The 21,519-nt window shown below is 39.5% G+C and overlaps 2 long non-coding RNA genes across 2 annotated transcripts; both read right to left on the bottom strand.

The window, feature by feature from the left end:
- Nucleotides 1-1,217: 1,217 nt before the first annotated feature.
- Nucleotides 1,218-12,670, bottom strand: LOC133539238 (uncharacterized). The gene is made up of 3 exons (XR_009803216.1): nt 12,555-12,670; nt 1,553-1,791; nt 1,218-1,467 (listed from the first exon to the last, which is right to left on the bottom strand). It is a non-coding gene; the product is annotated as an uncharacterized LOC133539238 (long non-coding RNA).
- A 3,959-nt stretch (nt 12,671-16,629) lies between these two features.
- Nucleotides 16,630-19,620, bottom strand: LOC133539237 (uncharacterized). The gene is made up of 3 exons (XR_009803215.1): nt 19,482-19,620; nt 18,580-18,755; nt 16,630-17,668 (listed from the first exon to the last, which is right to left on the bottom strand). It is a non-coding gene; the product is annotated as an uncharacterized LOC133539237 (long non-coding RNA).
- Between the last annotated feature and the right edge of the window lie 1,899 nt (nt 19,621-21,519).

Raw genomic sequence — 21,519 nt, 5'->3', positions numbered from 1 at the left:
ATAACAAAAAGTGATAAATGTATGGGTAAAAAGCAGAGCCTGGCGACGCATGCGCGTTTATCATAACTCTCTCACTCTCTGTCTCTGGCCCGCCCTCACCAATGTTAACGCTGCATGCACCACTTTTTTGTTTTTAGCCCCTTTAACCCTGAACGTACATTGAAAATACACGCAACCATAACTTAAAATGCCGGACATTTGAGGCATTTAAGAAACTCCACCTGGACAGCTCCGCAAAGAGGACTTATCCCGTGAAAAGAGGAGGTGTGGTCAGTCTATCTACCAGTCGTTGCTAGCATGCTGTGTGTTGTTTTTTTTTGATCGATTGAAACTTTTATTAGTAGATTGCACAATACAGTACATATTCCATTCATCACCCGAATACGTTTTTCAACTTGTTTAAGTCGGGGTCCACGTAAATGAATTAATGGGGCCTCGGTGTGCATTGTTTACACAACGTGCGATGCGCTACTTATATGTCCGTGTCGTTCAGTTCACCTCCGAACCAAACCGAAATCCCGTACCGAAACGGTTCAATACAAATAGACGTACCGTTACACCCCTAGTGACAACCAAATAATTCCACACCTATTTGATAAGACCACCGCGACATTTGACAACCAAACAATTATCCATATATTTAATACCACCGTAAAATTTGAGAACCAAACAATTCCCCACCCACTTAACACCACTGTAACTTTTGACAAACAATTCCACACCCATTTAATAACACCACCGTAACATTTTGACAACCAAACAATTACACAAAGCTACTCGATAAAGAATCTGGATATTATCTTCAACCCAACTCTCTCGTTTGAGTCACAAATTAAGAGTGTAACCAACACAACTTTCTTTTCAGTCACATTAGGAGTGTAAAACAGCCTTCTTTCATCTCTGTAATCTCGCTGAAATATGTCCTATTTTGTCCACTAGAGACGCTGAGATCATTATTCATGCGTTATTTACATCTCTCTACATTACTGTTATCTATTTTTTTCAGGCCTCCTTTTGTCTAGCATTAAAATATTAGTTGGTACAAAATGCAGCTGCTATACTTTTAACAAGAAAGTTTGATCATATTACACCTATACTATAGTGTTGTTGCGGTGCATGGTGTAAGAATGATAACGTGGATGAACAAATGAATGACAAAATAAGTAAGATTGTGTGACAGAACAGCGGGAAAAGAAGACTGCAGAGAGACGATGACGTTAGCTGCCAGCGTGTTTATTGACAACTCAGTATGTGAGTGCAGTGTGTGATTACCTTAAAGAGATGGAGTGTGACTATGTGTAAGTATTATCTGAGCGTGGTCACCAGAGGGTGTTGAGTGTGCGTGTTGAGATAGAGGTGGAAGTCCAAAAGAAGAAAAAGGCTTGGACGTCAGAAGGCAGGAGCGAGGTCTTGGTCCAGGAAGGCAAGAAGGAATCCAAAAGGGGGTCCAGGTAGACGAAGAGGAAGCTGGAGGACGACACAACACAAAAGACCGTAAACGCGACAGGAAGGGAACACAGGGAGCAAGAAGGCTGGAGATGTGTTGGCTTACTGTACTGGTAGGAGAAACTACGTTCTGGCACCGGATCTCAAGACGCGCTGGATTATGAAGGCTGGTTGCTCATCACGGGCAGGTGTGTTGATTGCAGATCTCTTGCAGAGGCACACCCGCAGCGGAGAGAGAACACCTGTTGATGTGCTCCGCCATGCACTCAACAGTGCGCACAGCAGGAGGAGAAGCAGGAACGTGACCCATAACACATTGTGTAAGACTTGTGTACTGTTGTAGCGCTGCAGGGTGTAAGAATGAGAAATTAGTCACATGAATGAATACATGGATAACATTAGGTAAGAGTGTTGCATTGCATAGTGGAATAAACCAATTTTGACCTTGTAGATATCAAAAACTGAGGAAACAAAACACCATGAGGACACAAATTATATACATATTGAGTTTGTATTGTAGATAACCAGACTCCAAAATTGACCTTGTAGATATCAAAAACCATGATGACACAAATTAAAATACATATTTAACATGTATTGTCGATGACAAGACCCCTAAAATTGACCTTGTAGAAAACAAAAACCATGAGGACACAAATTAAATACATACTGACCTTGTATTGTAGAAGACCAGACTCCTTAAAATTGACCTTGTAGATAACAAAAACCATGACAAAGGAATTACATATTGACCTTGTATTGTATATGACCAGACCCCCAAAATTGACCTTGTAGATAAAAACCACGAGACACAAATAAAATTCATATTGACCTTGTATTAGATAACCAGACCCCCAAAATTGACCTTGTAGATAAATACCATGGCAAAAAATACATATTTACTTTGTATTGTAGATAACCATAGCCCCCCAAAATTGACCTTGTAATTAATAGAAACCATGACAAATGAAATACATAGTGACCTTGTATTGTAGATGACCATACGTGCAAAAGTGACCTTGAAGATAAAAAGGACACAAATTAAATACAAATCGAACTTGGATTGTAGATGACCAGAGCCCCAAAATTGACCTTGTAGTTAATAGAAACCATGACGACAAAATACATAAACTTATTGTAGATATCAAAAACATTAAAACAAAGGCCAAACCCTAACCCTAAAAAAAAAAAGTCCCGAAATACATACCAACCTTGTAGTAACAAAAACCATGACAAATAAAATACAAATTTACCTTGTATTGTAGATTACCAGACTCTTTAAAATTGACCTTGTAGATAACAAAAAACATGACAAATTACATATTGACTTTGTAGTTAAAAACCATGACAAAAAAAATACATATTGACCTTGTATTATAGATGATCAGACACCCCCCAAAATTGACCTTGTTAATAGAAACCATGACACAAATAAAATACATTGACCTTGTATTAGAGGATATCAAAAACCATGAGGAAACAAAAACAATGACAATATACGTACTGACCGTGTAGTTAAAATACAAATTTACCTTGTATTTTTGATGCCCACACTCCTTAAAATTTACCTTGTAGATAACAAAAATCATGACAAATTAAATACATATTGACCTTGTATTGTAGATATCACAAACCATGAGGAAACACAGTGACACAGGTTAAATACATACTGACCATGTAGTTAAAAACCATGACACAAATAAAATAAATTTACCTTGTATTGTAGGTGACCAGATTCTTTAAAATTGACCTTGTAGATAACAAAAAACATGACAAATTACATATTGACTTTGTAGTTAAAAACCATGACAAAAAAAAATACATATTGACCTTGTATTATAGATGATCCCCCACCCCCCAAAATTGACCTCGTTAATAAAAACCATGACAAATGAAATACATATTAACCTTGGATTGTAGATATCAAAAACCATGAGGAAACAAAAACAGTGACACAAGTTAAATACATACTGACCTTGTAGTTAAAAACCATGACACAAATAAAATACAAATTTACCTTGTATTGTAGATGAACAGACTCCTTCAAATTGACCTTGTAGATAACAAAAACCATGACAAATGAAATACATATTAACCTTGTATTGTAGATATCAAAAACCATGAGGAAAAAAAAAAAAGGCCCAAATACATACCGACCTTGTAATAACAAAAACCATGACAAATAAAATACAAATTTAACTTGTATTGTAGAAGACAAGACTCCTTAAAATTGACCTTGTAGACAACTAAATCCATGAACACTAATTAAATACAAATTTACCTTGCATTGTACATGACCAGAGCCCCCCAAACATGTAATTAATAGAAACCATGACAAATGAAATACATATTGACCTTGTATTGTAGATGACCAGACCCGCAAAAGTGACCTTGAGGACGAAAAGGACACAAATTAAATACAAATCGAACTTGGATTGAAAATGACCAGAAGCCAAAATTGACCTTGTAGTTAATAGAAACCATGATGACACAAAATAAACGAATTGTAGATATCAAAAACATGAGGAAACAAAAAACACAAACTAAATACATACTGACCTTTTATTGTATAAGACCAAAACCCCGCAAATTGACCTTGTAGTTAACAAAAACCATGACAAATAAAATATTTACCTTGTATTGTAGATTACCAGACTTCTTAAAAATGACCTGATAACAAAAACCATGACAAATGAAATACATATTAACCTTGTATTGTAGATATCAAAAACCATGAGGAAACAAAAAAAGGCCCAAAATACATACCGACCTTGTAGTAACAAAAACCATGAGGACAAATAAAATACAAATTTACCTTGTATTGTAGAAGACAAGACTCCTTAAAATTGACCTTGTAGACAACAAAATCCATGGACACTAATTAAATACAAAATTTACCTTGTATTATAGATGACCTGACATCTTAAACTTGACCTAATAGATATTAACCTTGGATTGTAGATATCAAAAACCACGAGGAAACAAAACAAAAAAAGCCCAAAATACATACCAACCTTGTAACAAAAACCATGACAAATAAAATACAAATTTACCTTGTATTGTAGATGACCAGATTCTTTAAAATTGACCTTGTAGATAACAAAAAACCTGGCAAATTAAATATTGACTTTGTAGTTAAAAACCATGACAAAAAAAAAGACATATTGACCTTGTATTAGAGATGAGACACCCCCCAAAATAGACCTTGTTAATAGAAACCATGACACAAATAAAATATACATTGACCTTGTATTGTAGATATAAAAAAACATGAGGAAACAAAAACAATGACACAATATACAGACTGACCTTGTAGTTAAAATACAAATTTACCTTGTATTTTTGATACCCACACTCCTTAAAATTTACCTTGTAGATAACAAAAACCTTGACAAATGAAATACATATTGACCTTGTATTGTAGATATCACAAACCATGAGGAAACAAAAACAGTGACACAGGTTAAATACATACTGACCTTGTAGTTAAAAACCATGACACAAATACATACTGACCCTGTATTATAGATGACTAGACCCCACAAAATTGACCTTGAAGATAAAAAACATTAGAAAAAAAAAAACATTTACCTTGTATTGTAGATATCAAAAACCATGAGGAAACAAAAACAATGACAAAAAAAAACCCCCACAAATTGACCTTGTAGTTAACAAACTTTGGTCATCTACAATACAAGGTAAATGTGTATTTTATTTGTGTCCTCATGGTTTTTGTTAACTACAAGGTCAATTTGTGGGGGGAAGGGGAGTCTGGTCATCTACAATACAAGGTCGATATGTATTTTATTCGTCCGACTCCCCTTCCCCCCCAAAATTGACCTTGTAGTTAACAAAAACCATGAGGACACAAGTTGAATACATACTGATCTTGTAGTTAAAAACCATGACAAATAAAATACAAATTGACCTTGCACTGTAGATGAACAGACTCCTTAAAATTGACCTTGTAGATAACAAAAACCATGACAAATGAAATACATTTTGACGTTGTATTGTAGATGACTAGACCCCCAAAATTGACCTTGAAGATAAAAAAAAAAGATTAAAAAAAAAGAAAATATACATAGACTTTGTATTGTAGACCAGACTCCACAAAATTGACCTTGAAGAAACAAAAAAAGTGTAGTTATTTTCAATTATTGCACCCACACAAGCAACCATTACATCAGCCTGGGGTGCAGCCTGAGTGGAGAAACAAAAAAAAAAAAACAGGGACACAAAAGGAATTTAGAACAAACATTTAAGACACACGAACACAAATCAAGTCATTTGCGGCAAAGAGGTGAGTTTTAAGCTGTGCTCTAAAAGTGTCCAGAGTGGTGGCGGACTTGACTTTCAGGGGGAGCTTATTCCATAGGCCAGGTACCATCATTGAAAATGCACAGTCTCTCTTTGTCACTAGGTTTGACTGTGGGACCTTCAAGGTCATCTGGTTGTCAGATCTGAGGCAACGACCAAGCCTGGAGCTGATAGGTTGGTCCAGGAGATGTTTGATGTATGCTGGGGCAAGACCACGGAGCGCTTTGAAGACATAGGTAAGGATCTTAAATTTCACTCTGTGCTTCACCAGGAGCCAGTGAAGGGAGGAGAGGATGGGAGAAATGTGTTCCCTCATTTTTGTGCCTGTCACCAGCATTTTGTACCAACTGCATGCTATTTATGGTCTTGTCAGTGACCCAGCATAGAGGGCATTCCATTAGTCCAGTCTGCAGAAGATGAGCATGAACACTACCCTCTAAGTCACTGGGGAGAGGACATACTTGATCTTGGCTATTGTGCACAGTTGGGGGGTTGGAGTTCCCGAACGGAAGAATTTCACTCTGTCATTGAGCTGCAGGAAATTTTGACATCCACTCTTTTATGTCCTGCAAGCAGTCCTTCAAATGGTCCAGTCCAGAGGGATCGTCTGTCTTGAGTGGAAGATAGATTTAGTATCATCAGTGTAGAAATGAAAGGACATTTTATGGCGATGAATGACTTGGCTGAGGAGAGCATGTAGATGGAGAACAGGATGGAACCCAGTATTGAGCCCTAGGGACCCCACAGGTGAGGTTGGCACAGCGGGAGGAATGTTTGGCTCTGTTCACAGAGAAGGTTCCGTTGTTGAGGGAGGACGTAAACCAGCACAGGGCTATGTTAGTGATGCCAACCTCTTATTTCCCCAGATACACAATACATCCAACATTGGCCAGCCACACACACACACACACACACACACACACACACACACACACACACACACACACACACACAAAAGCAGCAACTATCACCCCCCCCCCCCCCCCCCCCCCCCGCCCCCGCCTCGGGTGAAGGTAATGTAACTATTGTAAACCAGACTTTCAAACCAAGGATGGCACAACATTTATTTAAACCCCAAAATGTCAAAAGGTGAACAACAACAACAAGAAAGCCAGCACCAACATCTCTGCAGATGTTTGGTGATGCATGGAGAGCTAAGAACCTTTTGTAAATACATCTTACATAAAGCATCACAAGTGCAAAAATATTCACAGCGTACTTTTCAGCTTGGAGATCACAACTTTGAAATGTCCCAACACCCAGCTTTTGACAACCATAGTTGGACCAAATCAGTAAGGGCAGGTGTGTTCACCTGTAGCAAACACTCAGACCCACCTTCATTCATCCATCCATCCATTTCCTACCACTTATTTCCTTTGGGTCACGGATACCTATCTCAGCTACAATCAGGCGGAAGGCAGTGTACACCATGGACAAGTCACCACCTCATCACAGGACCAACTTAACATCATAAAAATGAAAATGCTACGCCCACCCTTCTTTCTTTCTTTGTGGACACGCCTACTTTGGTCATGTGCAATACATTTTCATAACATGGTCACTACTGCCTACTTTGTCTTGTTATATTCTTATTTTACTGTCACATATATATATATATTTTTTTTTTCCCCATTGTTGCTTTTTATTTTTTATTCTTATTGTAATTCTCTATTGTGTTTCATTTTTAAACCCCCATTATTTACTTTTATTTAAATTGATCTCAACTCTGTACACTGCTGCTGGAATTTTAATTTTCCTGAAGGAATCAATAAAGTACTATCTATCTATGTTGACATTCACAAGATGACTTCATGTAATTTATCTTTATCTCAGGACAAAAATAAACACTCCAAAACATATACATATGGAGCCTATGTATTGTTAATGCTCATTGACAGGCTCCACACGTATGTATTATAAATGCTCATTGACAAGCCCCACACGTATGAATGTATGTATCGTTAATGCTCATTGACAGACTCCACATGCATGTATGTGTTGTTAATGCTTATTGACATGCTTGACATGACATACAAACATGTCAAGCCTGTCAATGAGCATCAACAATACATGTCAAGCATGTAAATGAGGATAAACAATACACACATTCATACATGTCGGGCCTGTAAATGAACATGAATAATACATACATGTCGGGCCTGTATACGAGCATAAACAATACATATATGTCAGGCCTGTAAAAGAGCATAAAACACTACATACATAAACATTGGCGTCGCACACGACCAACGCCAAACCAATTAGTCCGCCCTGAGATGGGTAGGTTTTGAGTTCAAACCCCGCCTGAGTCATACCAAAGACTATAAAAATAGGAGCCATTACTCCCCTGCTTGGCACTCAGAATCAAGGCTTGTAATTGGGGGTTTAATCACCCAAATTTATTCCCGAGCTCAGCCACCACTGCTGCTCACTGCTCCCCTCACCTCCCAGGAAGTGATCCAGGGTGAGGAGTCAAATGCAGATCATTTTGCCACACCTAGTGTGTGACAATTATTGGTACTTGAACATTGGCCTCAGACTACCAACACCAAACCAACATTAGCCTTGTCGACGACCGTCAGGAACAAGAGTGAAGCGTCTTGCTCAAGGACACAACGTACATGACGAGGTCAATAGAAGGTGGGAATTGAACCAGGAATTAAAACTAGGGGAGACAGGACCTTCTCTGTGGTCGGCCCTAAGCTGTGGAACACTGTGCCCCTCCATACTCAAACTGCTCCCGATGTGGAGTGTTTTAAGTCTCGTCTTAAGACCCATTTTTATTCTTTGGCTTTTAACACTACGTGAGTTGTGTGGTCAGAAAATATAATCCTTTAAGTTTACAATTCAGAAAGTTTTACGAAGCATAATTGTAAGCACACTACCACAAAACACAAATTGCTAGCCTCCGATGTTATGAACATTTTTTACAGCTGCATTGTATTGAAAATGAGGACATAGCAAAACATTTATTCCTTTAGTGGGAAAATATATACATAGAATAGAATGTACTTTATTGATCCTTGGGGGATATTCAACACCACAGTTCACTCACAAACTATGATGATAATAATATTATATATATCATTGTGAGCGAACTGTGGTGTTGAATTTCCCCCAAGGATCAATAAAGTACATTCTATTCTATGTATATATTTATTATTATTAATTTTTATTTTTTGTTTTTATTCAGTCATTGGTGGAGCTTAAGATAGTATTCGAATGTTGTTTGTAATATTGTTGTGCCGCACTTTGGAAACATTTTGTTTAAATGTGCTATATACGGTAAATAAAGTGGATTGGAAGAATCCACAGATTGCTGACACGGTCACTCTACCAACCACGCAGTCCACAAAATAAACCAAAAAAAACATTGACTTTGTATAGGACATATACTAATAAATAGGGCTGCGAATCTTTGGGTTTCCCACGATTCGATATCGATTCTTAGGGTCGCAATTCGATTATAATTCGATTTTTTCTATTCAACGCGATTCTCAATTCACAACAATATTTTCCCAAATCAAAAGGATTGTGTATTCATTCAATACACAGATTTCAGCAGGATCTACCCCAGTCTGCTGACATGCTAGCAGAGTAGTACATTTAAAAAAAAAAAAAAAGCTTTTATAATTGTAAAGGACAATGTTTTATCAACTGATTGCAATAATGTAAATTTGTTTGAACTGTTAAACGTACCAAAAATATGACTTATTTTATCTTTGTGAAAACATTGGACACAGTGTGTTGTCCAGCTTATGAGATGCCATGCAAGTGTAAGCCACTGTGACACTATTGTTCTTTTTTATTATTTTTATAAATGTCTAATAAGGTCAATGAGGGATTTTTAATCACTGCTTTGCTGAAATCATAATATTGATACTGTTAATCATTTTTGTTTCACTACTTTTGGTTTGTTCTGTGTGGTGTTTGTGTCTCCTCTCAATTGTTCTGTTTATTGCAGTTCTGAGTGTTGCTGGCTCAGCTTTGGAATTAGATTGCATTGTTATGGTGTTGCTGTGCAGTGGTTTGTTGGGTTGATTAATTTAAAAAATATACTTTTCTTTTTTTAGTCGATTTTTCTAAAAATGAGAATTGATTCTAAATCGCACTATATGAGAATCGTGATTCTAATTCGAATTGATTTTTTCCCCACACCCCTACTAATAAATATTAAAATCTATAAAGCGCACACACACACCAAAAAGCAGCAACTATCACACCCCGCCTTGGGTGAAGGTCATGTAAGCATTGTAAACTGGACTTTCAAACCAAGGACGGCAAAACATGCAGTTTAACACTTTAACATTTATTTAAACCCCAAAATGTCAAAGGTGAACAACAACAAGAAGAAAGCCAGCACCAACATCTCTGCAGATGTTTGGTGATGCATGGAGAGCTGACAACTTTATGTAAATACACCTTAAACAAAGCATCACAAGTGTAAAAGTATTCACAGCGGACTTTTGAGCTTGGAGATCCCAACTTTGAAATGTCCTTCTAAACACCCAGCTTTTGACAACCATAGTTGGACCAAATCAGTGAGGGCAGGTGTGTTCACCTGTAGCAAACCCTAATCAGTGAGGGCAGGTGTGTTCACCTGTAGCAAACACTAATCAGTGAGGGCAGGTGTGTTCACCTGTAGCAAACCCTAATCAGTGAGGACAGGTGTGTTCACCTGTAGCAAACACTAATCAGTGAGGGCAGGTGTGTTCACCTGTAGCAAACACTTATCAGTGAGGGCAGGTGTGTTCACCTGTAGCAAACACTAATCAGTGAGGGCAGGTGTGTTCACCTGTAGCAAACACTAATCAGTGAGGGCAGGTGTGTTCACCTGTAGCAAACACTAATCAGTGAGGGCAGGTGTGTTCACCTGTAGCAAACACTAATCAGTGAGGGCAGGTGTGTTCACCTGTAGCAAACACTAATCAGTGAGGGCAGGTGTGTTCACCTGTAGCAAACACTAATCAGTGAGGGCAGGTGTGTTCACCTGTAGCAAACACTTATCAGTGAGGGCAGGTGTGTTCACCTGTAGCAAACACTAATCAGTGAGGGCAGGTGTGTTCACCTGTAGCAAACACTAATCAGTGAGGGCAGGTGTGTTCACCTGTAGCAAACACTAATCAGTGAGGGCAGGTGTGTTCACCTGTAGCAAACACTAATCAGTGAGGGCAGGTGTGTTCACCTGTAGCAAACACTAATCAGTGAGGGCAGGTGTGTTCACCTGTAGCAAACACTAATCAGTGAGGGCAGGTGTGTTCACCTGTAGCAAACACTAATCAGTGAGGGCAGGTGTGTTCACCTGTAGCAAACACTAATCAGTGAGGGCAGGTGTGTTCACCTGTAGCAAACACTAATCAGTGAGGGCAGGTGTGTTCACCTGTAGCAAACACTAATCAGTGAGGGCAGGTGTGTTCACCTGTAGCAAACACTCAGCCACACCTTGACTCTCTTAGCCAGCAGTTGAGAGCCATGGTGACTGACAGCTTGTCAGCAACTAAATGTGTCTTGTTTCTACATGTTGTGTTCCTAACACATGTGCATGTTTGTCACTAAATGTGTGTTTCTACATGTTGTGTTCCTAACACATGTGCATGTTTGTCACTAAATGTGTGTTTCTACATGTTGTGTTCCTAACATGTGCATGTTTGTCACTAAATGTGTGTTTCTACATGTTGTGTTCCTAACATGTGCATGTTTGTCACTGACTAATAAATGTGTGTTTCTACATGTTGTGTTCCTAACACATGTGCATGTTTGTCACTAAATGTGTGTTTCTACATATTGTGTTCCTAACACATGTGCATGTTTGTCACTAAATGTGTGTTTCTACATATTGTGTTGCTAACACATGTGCATGTTTGTCACTAAATGTGTGTTTCTACATGTTGTGTTCCTAACACATGTGCATGTTTGTCACTAAATGTGTGTTTCTACATGTTGTGTTCCTAACACATGTGCATGTTTGTCACTAAATGTGTGTTTCTACATGTTGTGTTCCTAACACATGTGCATGTTTGTCACTAAATGTGTGTTTCTACATATTGTGTTCCTAACACATGTGCATGTTTGTCACTAAATGTGTGTTTCTACATGTTGTGTTCCTAACATGTGCATGTTTGTCACTAAATGTGTGTTTCTACATGTTGTGTTCCTAACATGTGCATGTTTGTCACTGACTAATAAATGTGTGTTTCTACATGTTGTGTTCCTAACACATGTGCATGTTTGTCACTAAATGTGTGTTTCTACATATTGTGTTCCTAACACATGTGCATGTTTGTCACTAAATGTGTGTTTCTACATGTTGTGTTCCTAACACATGTGCATGTTTGTCACTAAATGTGTGTTTCTACATATTGTGTTCCTAACACATGTGCATGTTTGTCACTAAATGTGTGTTTCTACATATTGTGTTCCTAACACATGTGCATGTTTGTCACTAAATGTGTGTTTCTACATATTGTGTTCCTAACACATGTGCATGTTTGTCACTAAATGTGTGTTTCTACATGTTGTGTTCCTAACACATGTGCATGTTTGTCACTAAATGTGTGTTTCTACATGTTGTGTTCCTAACACATGTGCATGTGCAGTGCAAATTAAACAATTTAAAAGCAGCAATAAAGCACACGGTAGAAGCATCAAGACAAACAATAGAACGCCAGTGTAAAAGAGCAAACTGTCACAGCAACACAAACACAACTTTAAATCAGCAATAAAGCACACGGTAGAAGCATCAAGACAAACAATAGAACGCCAGTGTAAAAGAGCAAAGTATTACTCACTGCGAATAAAACCCGTCCGATCCACATCCGTCAAAAAAGAATAATGATGAAGCAGTGAAGGAGGGACTCAGGTGGAACTAAATACAACTAATTAAACGAGGAACAGGTGTGCAGACACGGAGCCGAGAGTAAAGGTGCCACAAAAGACAGAGAGCAAACAGGAAACAGTGAGAAAATAAGAGCAGCAGGACAGGAAGTGATTTCAAAGACAGGAAAAGCAAACATGATCAAAGTGTCAGTAGCACTTCTGACACATCTATATATATATTAGACCAGGGTCTCAGACACGTGAGATCTTATTTTGCGGCTCCCATGCTAATATGAAAGTTGAATGTTAGTGAGAGTTTGATATGAATGGTGCTTGACAGCGTTGTGGGCGGAGCTGAAGGAATCCACCAATCACGGTGTGCTATATGGCTCTCCAACAGTGACGTCACTTGTGTGACGCAGGCAGAGAAAGGTTTGAAATAAAGTTAAAAACGATGATGCTGTGTTCCAAATTTAAGATATTTGATGAATCTGAATGAGCCTATGGCTTTGTACTTTGTTTATTATGTATTCATTTCTTTTTATTCTATATTTGTTATTTTGAATTTAAAACCCCCTGGCGCTGTTTGGACTGTTTTTATAATGTTTTGTAATGTTTTATATTGTTGTTGGACTTACTGTTTGTAATTGTGGAAATTTATAAACAAAAAAAAAAAAGGTTTGAAATAAAGTTGAAAACGATGACACTGTGTTCCAAATTGAAGTTATTTAATGAATCTGAATGAGCCTATGGCTTAATTAATTTGCACTTGGTTATTATATATATATATTTTTGTATTCTATTTTTGTTACTTTGAATTTATAACCCCCTGGCGCCGTTTGGACTGTTTTAATATTTTTTTGTAATGTTTTATACTGTTTTTGGACTATTTTGATTATTGTTTCTCATCTGTTTGTTATTGTTGAAATTTGTAAAGAAACATTTAAAAAAAAAAGTTTGAAATAAAGTGGTCCTCGTGTAAAACTAGAGCCTGCGTCTTTGTTTTTGTAAGCGAGAGTTTATATATGTCGCCTATACTGTATAAAAGTACAAAATAAGAAAAAGGGAGGCTGCAGTTTTACACTTTATTTAGGACCACTTTATTTACTTTCTTTCAAAAACCTCCGCTCCACTCAACCTGTCACCACTTCCGCTCCTCGGGCCTTCAAAATAAGACTCCAAGGCATATACTGTAGAAGAGCTTCTAACAGGAACTTAACATCACAAAGAGGCAAGCCCATAAAAATAGGTTACATACCTCCCCTCCTACAAAAAGAAACGTCCTCGTTTCAACACAAATAACAGGATAAGTGCAAAAACAACACAGGCAGTTAAAACAAAAACATATTAACCTGTCCCCCCAAATATACATAGCCTCACAACACACAAAATAACACAAAAAAAATGTAACCTATGGTTTATATATGTCACTTATACTGTATAAAACCACAAAATAATGCAACCTATTTTATGGGCTTGCCTCTTTGTGATGTTAAGTACCTGTTATAAGCTGTTTTACAGTATTTGCCTCAATCTTTTATTTTGAAGGCGCTAAGAGCGGAAGTGGTGAGAGGTTGAGCGGAGCGGAGGTTTTTGAAAGAAAGTAAATAAAGTGGTCCTCGTGTAAAACTGGAGCCTCCCTCGGTGTTTGTTATTTTGTACTTTTATACAGTATAGGCGACATATATAAACATCTCCGCTGCACTCATCGTGTCACCACTTCCGCTCTTAGGGCCTTCAAAGTAAGAGCTCAAGGCATATAATGTATAACAGCTTTTACCAGGAACTTCAATCATCCATCCATTTTCTACCACTCATTCCCTTTGGGGTCGCGTGGGGCGCTGGTGCCTATCTCAGCTACAATCGGGCAGAAGGCGGGATACACCCTGGACAAGTGGCCACCTCATCACTTAACATCAGAAAATGAAAGAGGCTCCGCCCCCTTCCTTGTTTGTTTGTGACCACGCCCACTTTGGTCATGTTGACATTGATAAGGTGTCTTCATGAAGTTGATCTTCATCTCAGGACAAAAGTAAAGACTTCAAGTACTGCATCATCTCTTCCTTTACTAGTACTTGACAAAGTCACTTGGAAGTAGGAGTACATCAAAGTACAACACAAGTACCTTGCTGAAAATAACACTCATTATTAAATTGCACTACATTCACCTATTTGTTACCTAATGTTAATGTACAACATGTAAATTAAACGTACATTCTCTTTTCATTTCATAATATCAACATTTATTTACATTCTGTTTATTACTTTTGTTTTTTATTCTTTGAAACGAAGCATTGATTGATGTATTATTCTCAACATGCATACATAAATATTACATGGCTGTTTAGCTCGGTTGGTAGAGCGGCCGTGCCAGCAACTTGAGGGTTGTGGGTTTGATCCCCGCTTCCACCATCCTAGTCACTACCGTTGTGTCCTTGGGCAAGACACTTGACCCACCTGCTCCCAGTGCCACCCACACTGCTTTCAATGTAAAAATGAGGTATTGGCTTTCACTATGTAAAGCGCTTTGAATCACTAGAGAAAAAGCACTATATAAATATAATTCACTTCACTTTTATTGTACACAGTAGTCATTTTCTAGGGAAAGCAGGTGCCTTGCCCAAAGACACATCGGCAGTGACTCGGATGGCAGAAGCGGGGATGGAACCCCTCGAGTTGCTCCACCACCTGAGCCACACTATGACTTTCCCCATTAGCATAGTATTACTGCTATTATTCCTAGTATTACTATTCAAATGTGTTTTTTCTTCAATCTTCATCTTGGGAGTTCTTGTCCTGCAGTGAAAATGTAAAGAAAAAGCAACAACAAAATTCCATCTTGTTTATTTGTCAACCAAAGCAAATAAAAAAAAGTTATTCTTGTTGGTGTAAGAATAAAAAGAAGACTTTTTAAAACATTTTTTTAAACTAAAAACAGTTCAAAACTTATTTTATTTAGGAGACAAAAGTGCTGACTGGACAACTTTGGTGTTGTTAGAACCATAAAAAAGTAGAAGACTGACATTCTTTACAGCAGGGGTGTCCAAAGTTGCTTAGCGGCCCGCCACACATTCTGGAGATGCTATTTCAAAAATCCCCCAAAAACATTAAAAAAAAAATGGAATGAGGTGAAATCTCACCAGAAAAAGTTGCAATGTTGACACAAAGCTGTCAAGCAGGCTGTTTTTAAAAAAAAATGTTTCTTCCATTGCTCAAACAAAATCAATGTTATAATCTATTATTTTCAAGGCTCCAATTACTTAAAAAACTTTACTTTAAAATGTTTTATGTGCAAACAATATTGCATATATTGTGTGGTTGCCATATAAAAACATCAAAGTTTTATTTATAAAAGAAAATAGTTTCAACGTAAAATTGACAGATATATGTTGACCATTGACTGAAGAACAATAAAAAACTTGAATATCTGAAGGTGATCTCGTAACTTAAGTGTTGAAAGTTCAAAAATATATACAATAAAAATGTATCACTTTATAAGTGGGGCACTTTTTGGATCCCAAAGATATTTAGTGGGATTTTATTTCTCTTTACACTGTGATTACTCCCAAAAAATAATAGTGAATTAAAATCAATGGTGTCCTGCATTATTGATATTTTATGGTTGTAATTACTCAAGTCTTAGAGAAGATTTCTTGTTGTTATGATTGGGTAATACATTCAATGATTGCTAACATTAGCAGCTAAATTTGCTAAAGCGCTACCAAGAAAATAACACTGTATCCCCCTCTGATCCCCACAATTTCCCCCTCTGTCTTCCTTTTTTTCTCTTTCTATCCCTTGCTGCTCCAGCCCGGCTGCACAAAATGATAATATAAATGAATTGAATAAAGTCAAATTTAAATAAGGCAAAAAGAGAAGTATCCTACACCTCTCTTCTGTAAAGTAAATGTGAACAGCTGATATGGGCATCGACATCAACTATGTGATTTGCCTGAGAAGCTGGATAGGACAAAAAAAAAATATATATATAAAATAAAATCAAAAATGAAATAGCACTGCATATAAAGTTTTATTTTTGCTTCGTGCTATGTATAAACAAACTATGATGGATTACGTTTATGAAATCAATGAACGACTGCAGAAAAAATGGAATTACATTTCTGCATGCAACAAAACGTTTTTAACTCCAAAAAAGACGTCAGGTTGAAGGTTAAGTAAAATACTTAATGTCTATTTAAGGCTTCCTTGTAGTAATGAAAAAACACAAGGCCCAACTTAAATGATCTACTGGCAGAGAACCAAAAATGCCGTCCTCTCTCTCTGTGTCGTCATCTTTTTACTGGCGCCGTGCATCAGCTGCCAACCTAGATGATAAAATGTCTATTTCGCTGAACAATTAAAAAATGGGAATATATGCAAAAGTATAGGAAATTCAAATATTTATCATACGTGGTCAATGTGAATTTTGCTCCTGAACCGCAGCGCCCAGCGTCTCCACATAGGGGCAGTATGACGTCACCTTTATCTTCACACAGGATTGTAAACTCATCTGTGAGGCCTGTGCCATCTTTGTTTTTAATAAAGTTCATGTTGGAGAACACCTGCTCACATGCATATGTTTGTTTTTAATAAAGTTCATGTTGGAGAACACCTGCTCACATGCATATGTTTGTTTTTAATAAAGTTCATGTTGGAGAACACCTGCTGACATGCATATGTTTGTTTTTAATAAAGTTCATGTTGGAGAACACCTGCTCACATGCATATGTGGATCCAAAGAAGGACAGAACTCCAAGTGCATACTTTTTCATGTTCACAAAAAATTGAGGGATAGCGTTCCAAGTTTTGAACACAAGTTAGTCTGGCTTGGGGAGGTTTTCAATATCACACTATTTGTGATTCTGAGCAAGAACGGCCTTCTGGCGTGAAACATCTTCAAGGCGTGCTGTCAGGTGCTTTAACTTGGACACCCACATGTCCTACCAGCTGGACACCCACATGTCACCGTCCTGGCGGCCGTGGGCGTGTCCTGAGGTTTGACGAGCTGAGCTGGCCGTGACAAGCTGAGCCGCATCAGAGACATCAAAGAGCCGGCGGTTGGGGACTCCTGGTCTACGAGTTGTTCCTAAAGATCACTTGCAATGTCACATATACGTCTCGCAACTGTGGGACAGCTTTTAATTTTGCTGCGCTTGTCTGGTCAAGCATGACTGACACCATGTTTATTGCAGCAAGAACAATCAGCTGCTCAGCAAATGGGTCTGCTTTTTTTGCATTGAGCAATTCTGTATGCAACTTTATATCAAGCCAATTTATCCATTTTGTGTAATTGTGGTCCACACATTAGCCTGCTAACCATCCGCGCTAAAGAGTGTTCCGCTTGGCCCCGCCCCCATTAGTTACTGTTGCGTCTGTCAAACTTTCGCTTCTACCTGGAAATTTAAAGCCTACAGGAAAAATAAGTAATTTACATTAATTTATGTATCGGATTTCACAGACAGAATCACAAAGTGATTTACAGTTTGTATAGAAAATGGGGTTGTAAAAAAAAAAAAAATCTAAGAATTATTAAAAAAAAAAAAAAGTGAAAGTGAAATTTCCTCGCGCCCCACCTGTCATGTCTCTATTCCCCACCTGTCGTGTCTCTATTCCCCACCAGTGGGGGGCGCCCCACCTGTCGTGTCTCTATTCCCCACCAGTGGGGGGCGCCCCACCTGTCGTGTCTCTATTCCCCACCCGTCGTGTCTCTATTCCCCACCAGTGGGGGGCGCCCCACCTGTCGTGTCTCTATTCCCCACCCGTCGTGTCTCTATTCCCCACCCGTCGTGTCTCTATTCCCCACCCGTCGTGTCTCTATTCCCCACCTGTCATGTCTCTATTCCCCACCTGTCATGTCTCTATTCCCCACCTGTCATGTCTCTATTCCCCACCTGTCATGTCTCTATTCCCCACCTGTCATGTCTCTATTCCCCACCTGTCATGTCTCTATTCCCCACCACACTTTGAGAAACACTGCCTTATTGGATGGTCACTCACCTGGGGACACGGACATTTCCGGTGCGGAGAATGCCCTGGATGTCCTCGTACTCCAGTGACCTGAAAAAACACCAAAACAATACCACAATACTTACCTTTATCACATGGTCACTGACCTGGTGACACGGACGTTTCCGGCGCAGGGAGTGCCCCGGATGTCCTTGTACTCCAACCACCTGAATAAATACCAAGAAAATACCAAAATATTAAAAATCTCCTAAAAAAAATCAAAAAACCTAAAAAAAAAAAAACAACAAAAAAATATATAAAAACTTTGAAAAAATACCCAAAAACTTTTTGGACTTGTTCGAACTCCATTCGGAGTCACATGTACCTTTTTTCTCGGCTTAGTTTATTGTGCAATTAATAGTGAATTTTCTCAATTTTTTTTTATTATTTTTGCATGTTTATTTGTATTTTATTTATTTATTCTCTATAATAATAAAATTCAACATATACCTGGTTAAAGCTGTCATTGGGGGCCATCTATTGCTGGAGTGGTGATTCTAGCTGAGCAGTTTGGATTTCTAAAAACTTTTGTGTTAATAATTTTCGCCAGCTAGACTCCACCTTACTCCCAGCAGCCAATCAGCCTCATTCGACAGCCAAACACCGAACAAGCAACATCGCTTCGAATGCCCACTAGCCGACTTTTTCATTTTACATTTTCCATTCAGTCAAGTCTTCGCCTGAAGAAGGTACATTCGTACCGAAATGTTGCAACATATAAGACTTGCAATTTATTAGTTTTTTACCTTTTTACTTCCTTCTCTACCCTTCCTCCTTTCTGTTTTTTGCCGTGCGGAACTTCTCCCACGAGGCGGAAAGTCCGTCGACGATTCGCTCATTTACGTTCAGTTTATACGCCTTAATTATTTAATTTCATTTATTTAACTCCTTACCTTGGAGTCTTTTATCGTTCTTCACAGAACCGCCCTTAGTTGTTTATTTTCTTTATATTCTTTTTTTCTTCGAAGAAGCCTGTCTTCTTCTTCTGTGGTTTTTTTTTCGAGACATCCGGTTTGGGCGGATGTGACGTCACCCATGACCGAAGCGCGCCGGTGTCTTTCCATTTTATTTCTTTCCTATCAATTTATTTTTTCTTTCTACCCACTTACCTGCATTCCTACTTTATTTTTACACAAAATCCTTATTTTATATTCAATTACACTGCCGGTTGTCGCAAAATGGCGGCGTGGGAAGACGAGGAATGGGTCCTTGTGCGTCCTCGCGGACGTAAACAACAATCGCGGCGCGAGATGACCCCGCCCCCTCGTCCTCCACCACAAAACGGCCGCTATGATGACCAAAATACCCATTTTGCGGACCGTTTTCAACAACCTCCCCGCAGGAGCTACGCGGAGGTGCTGCGTGGCTATCCTGCTGAGGAGGACGACGAGCGGGTGCGCCTCCGCCGCGACACACGTCGCCATGACAACCAAACGCATGAGAGACGTGACGCACATCGCCATGACTACCCCACACGTGACGCACGTCGCCGTGACTATCCCACACGTGACGCACGTCGCCAGGGCAACGTCTCACGTGACAGGAGTGATAGCGGCCGGCGTGTCAGACCTTACGGTGCCCCACGGTGGCGAAATCCCCGCAGTACACACCAAAATCAAAATAATAAAAACATTTTTTTCAGAGGCTCTAAACCTCAATATTTTCAGCATCCTGCACAACATCAGCCCCCCAAAAAACAGGGTAAATTTCCAACCCGCCTACCATGAGCCTCCCAATCCCAGGAGGACGTATAGGGCTGACAAACCTGGATTTAGACAGGGTCATCGCCCCAACATTACCCGGATTGTCAACACAAACCGTCCCAACATTACCCGGAATGTCAACACAAACCGCCCCAACATTACCAGGAATGTCAACACAAACCGCCCCAACATTACTCGGAATGTCAACACAAACCGCCCCAACATTACCAGGAATGTCAACACAAACCGCCCCAACATTACCAGGAATGTCGACACAAACCGCCCCAACATTACCAGGAATGTCAACACAAACCGCTCCAACATTACCAGGAATGTCAACACAAACCGCCCCTCCATGGAAATTCCTCCTGAAAATCAGGATGTTGATTTTAGCCTTAAAGCTAAAATTATTTACAATATTATTAAAATTATACACCACCAAAACAATGTGAGTAGAGACATCCAACCACAAACAATAACAAACATGGAACTTACCTTAACGACCGGAATCAGGCCAGCGGTCACCAACCCGGACACAGAATCCCTAATTAAAGATAATGCACATAATTGGGCACAAAAAACAGTGCAAATTCTTAGGGAACATTATAAAAAAGCACTCCAAACTGAAGTGAATAAATTGAGTGCTTTTAGTGGCCAAAACTGGAAAGACCCATTCCAGGTGGCCTCGGCGTGGGCCAAGGCACACCTGGGACGCAGATTGACCACCGAGACACTGTGGCTGGCCGAGGGTCTGGTGATCGCGATCTGTGTGAACGTTTGTGTTGTAGACGAGGTGGGGAGTCCTGCGCGATCCCAGCAGACGGGGTCACTGGGCGACTCGGACTTGACCGACACCCGGGTTGTGATGGAGGTGGTACACCCCTCGCTGCCCCTGCAGGTTCCGACCCTGCACGCTCCTACGCGCACCACGGTATCCACCATGACCGACCCTGTGGTCAGAGATTGGTCCCCTGTAGTGGAACGGGTTCCGGGTCCTAGGGGACAGGTCACCCCGGTCCCCTTCCCGGTTTTGTCGCCTTCCTCTCTGGCTGCGGCACCATCTAGGCCCCAGAGAGCGACATGACCCCAGGAGCCATGTAGCAGTCCTCCCAACTACTCCATTGTTGAGGCTCCCCTGGTCCCGCCACCCAGGCCGCCTTTGCGTGTCGAGACCGAGGTCGGGGTCCCTCCTGCGGTCTCCGAGGCGCCACCGCTACCTGGGGAACAA

Source organism: Nerophis ophidion, linkage group LG20, assembly GCF_033978795.1.
Source record: "Nerophis ophidion isolate RoL-2023_Sa linkage group LG20, RoL_Noph_v1.0, whole genome shotgun sequence".
Classification (NCBI taxonomy): domain Eukaryota; kingdom Metazoa; phylum Chordata; class Actinopteri; order Syngnathiformes; family Syngnathidae; genus Nerophis; species Nerophis ophidion.
The sequence above is the reverse complement of the archived record's forward strand: the minus strand, read 5'-3'. Positions and strand labels throughout refer to the sequence as shown.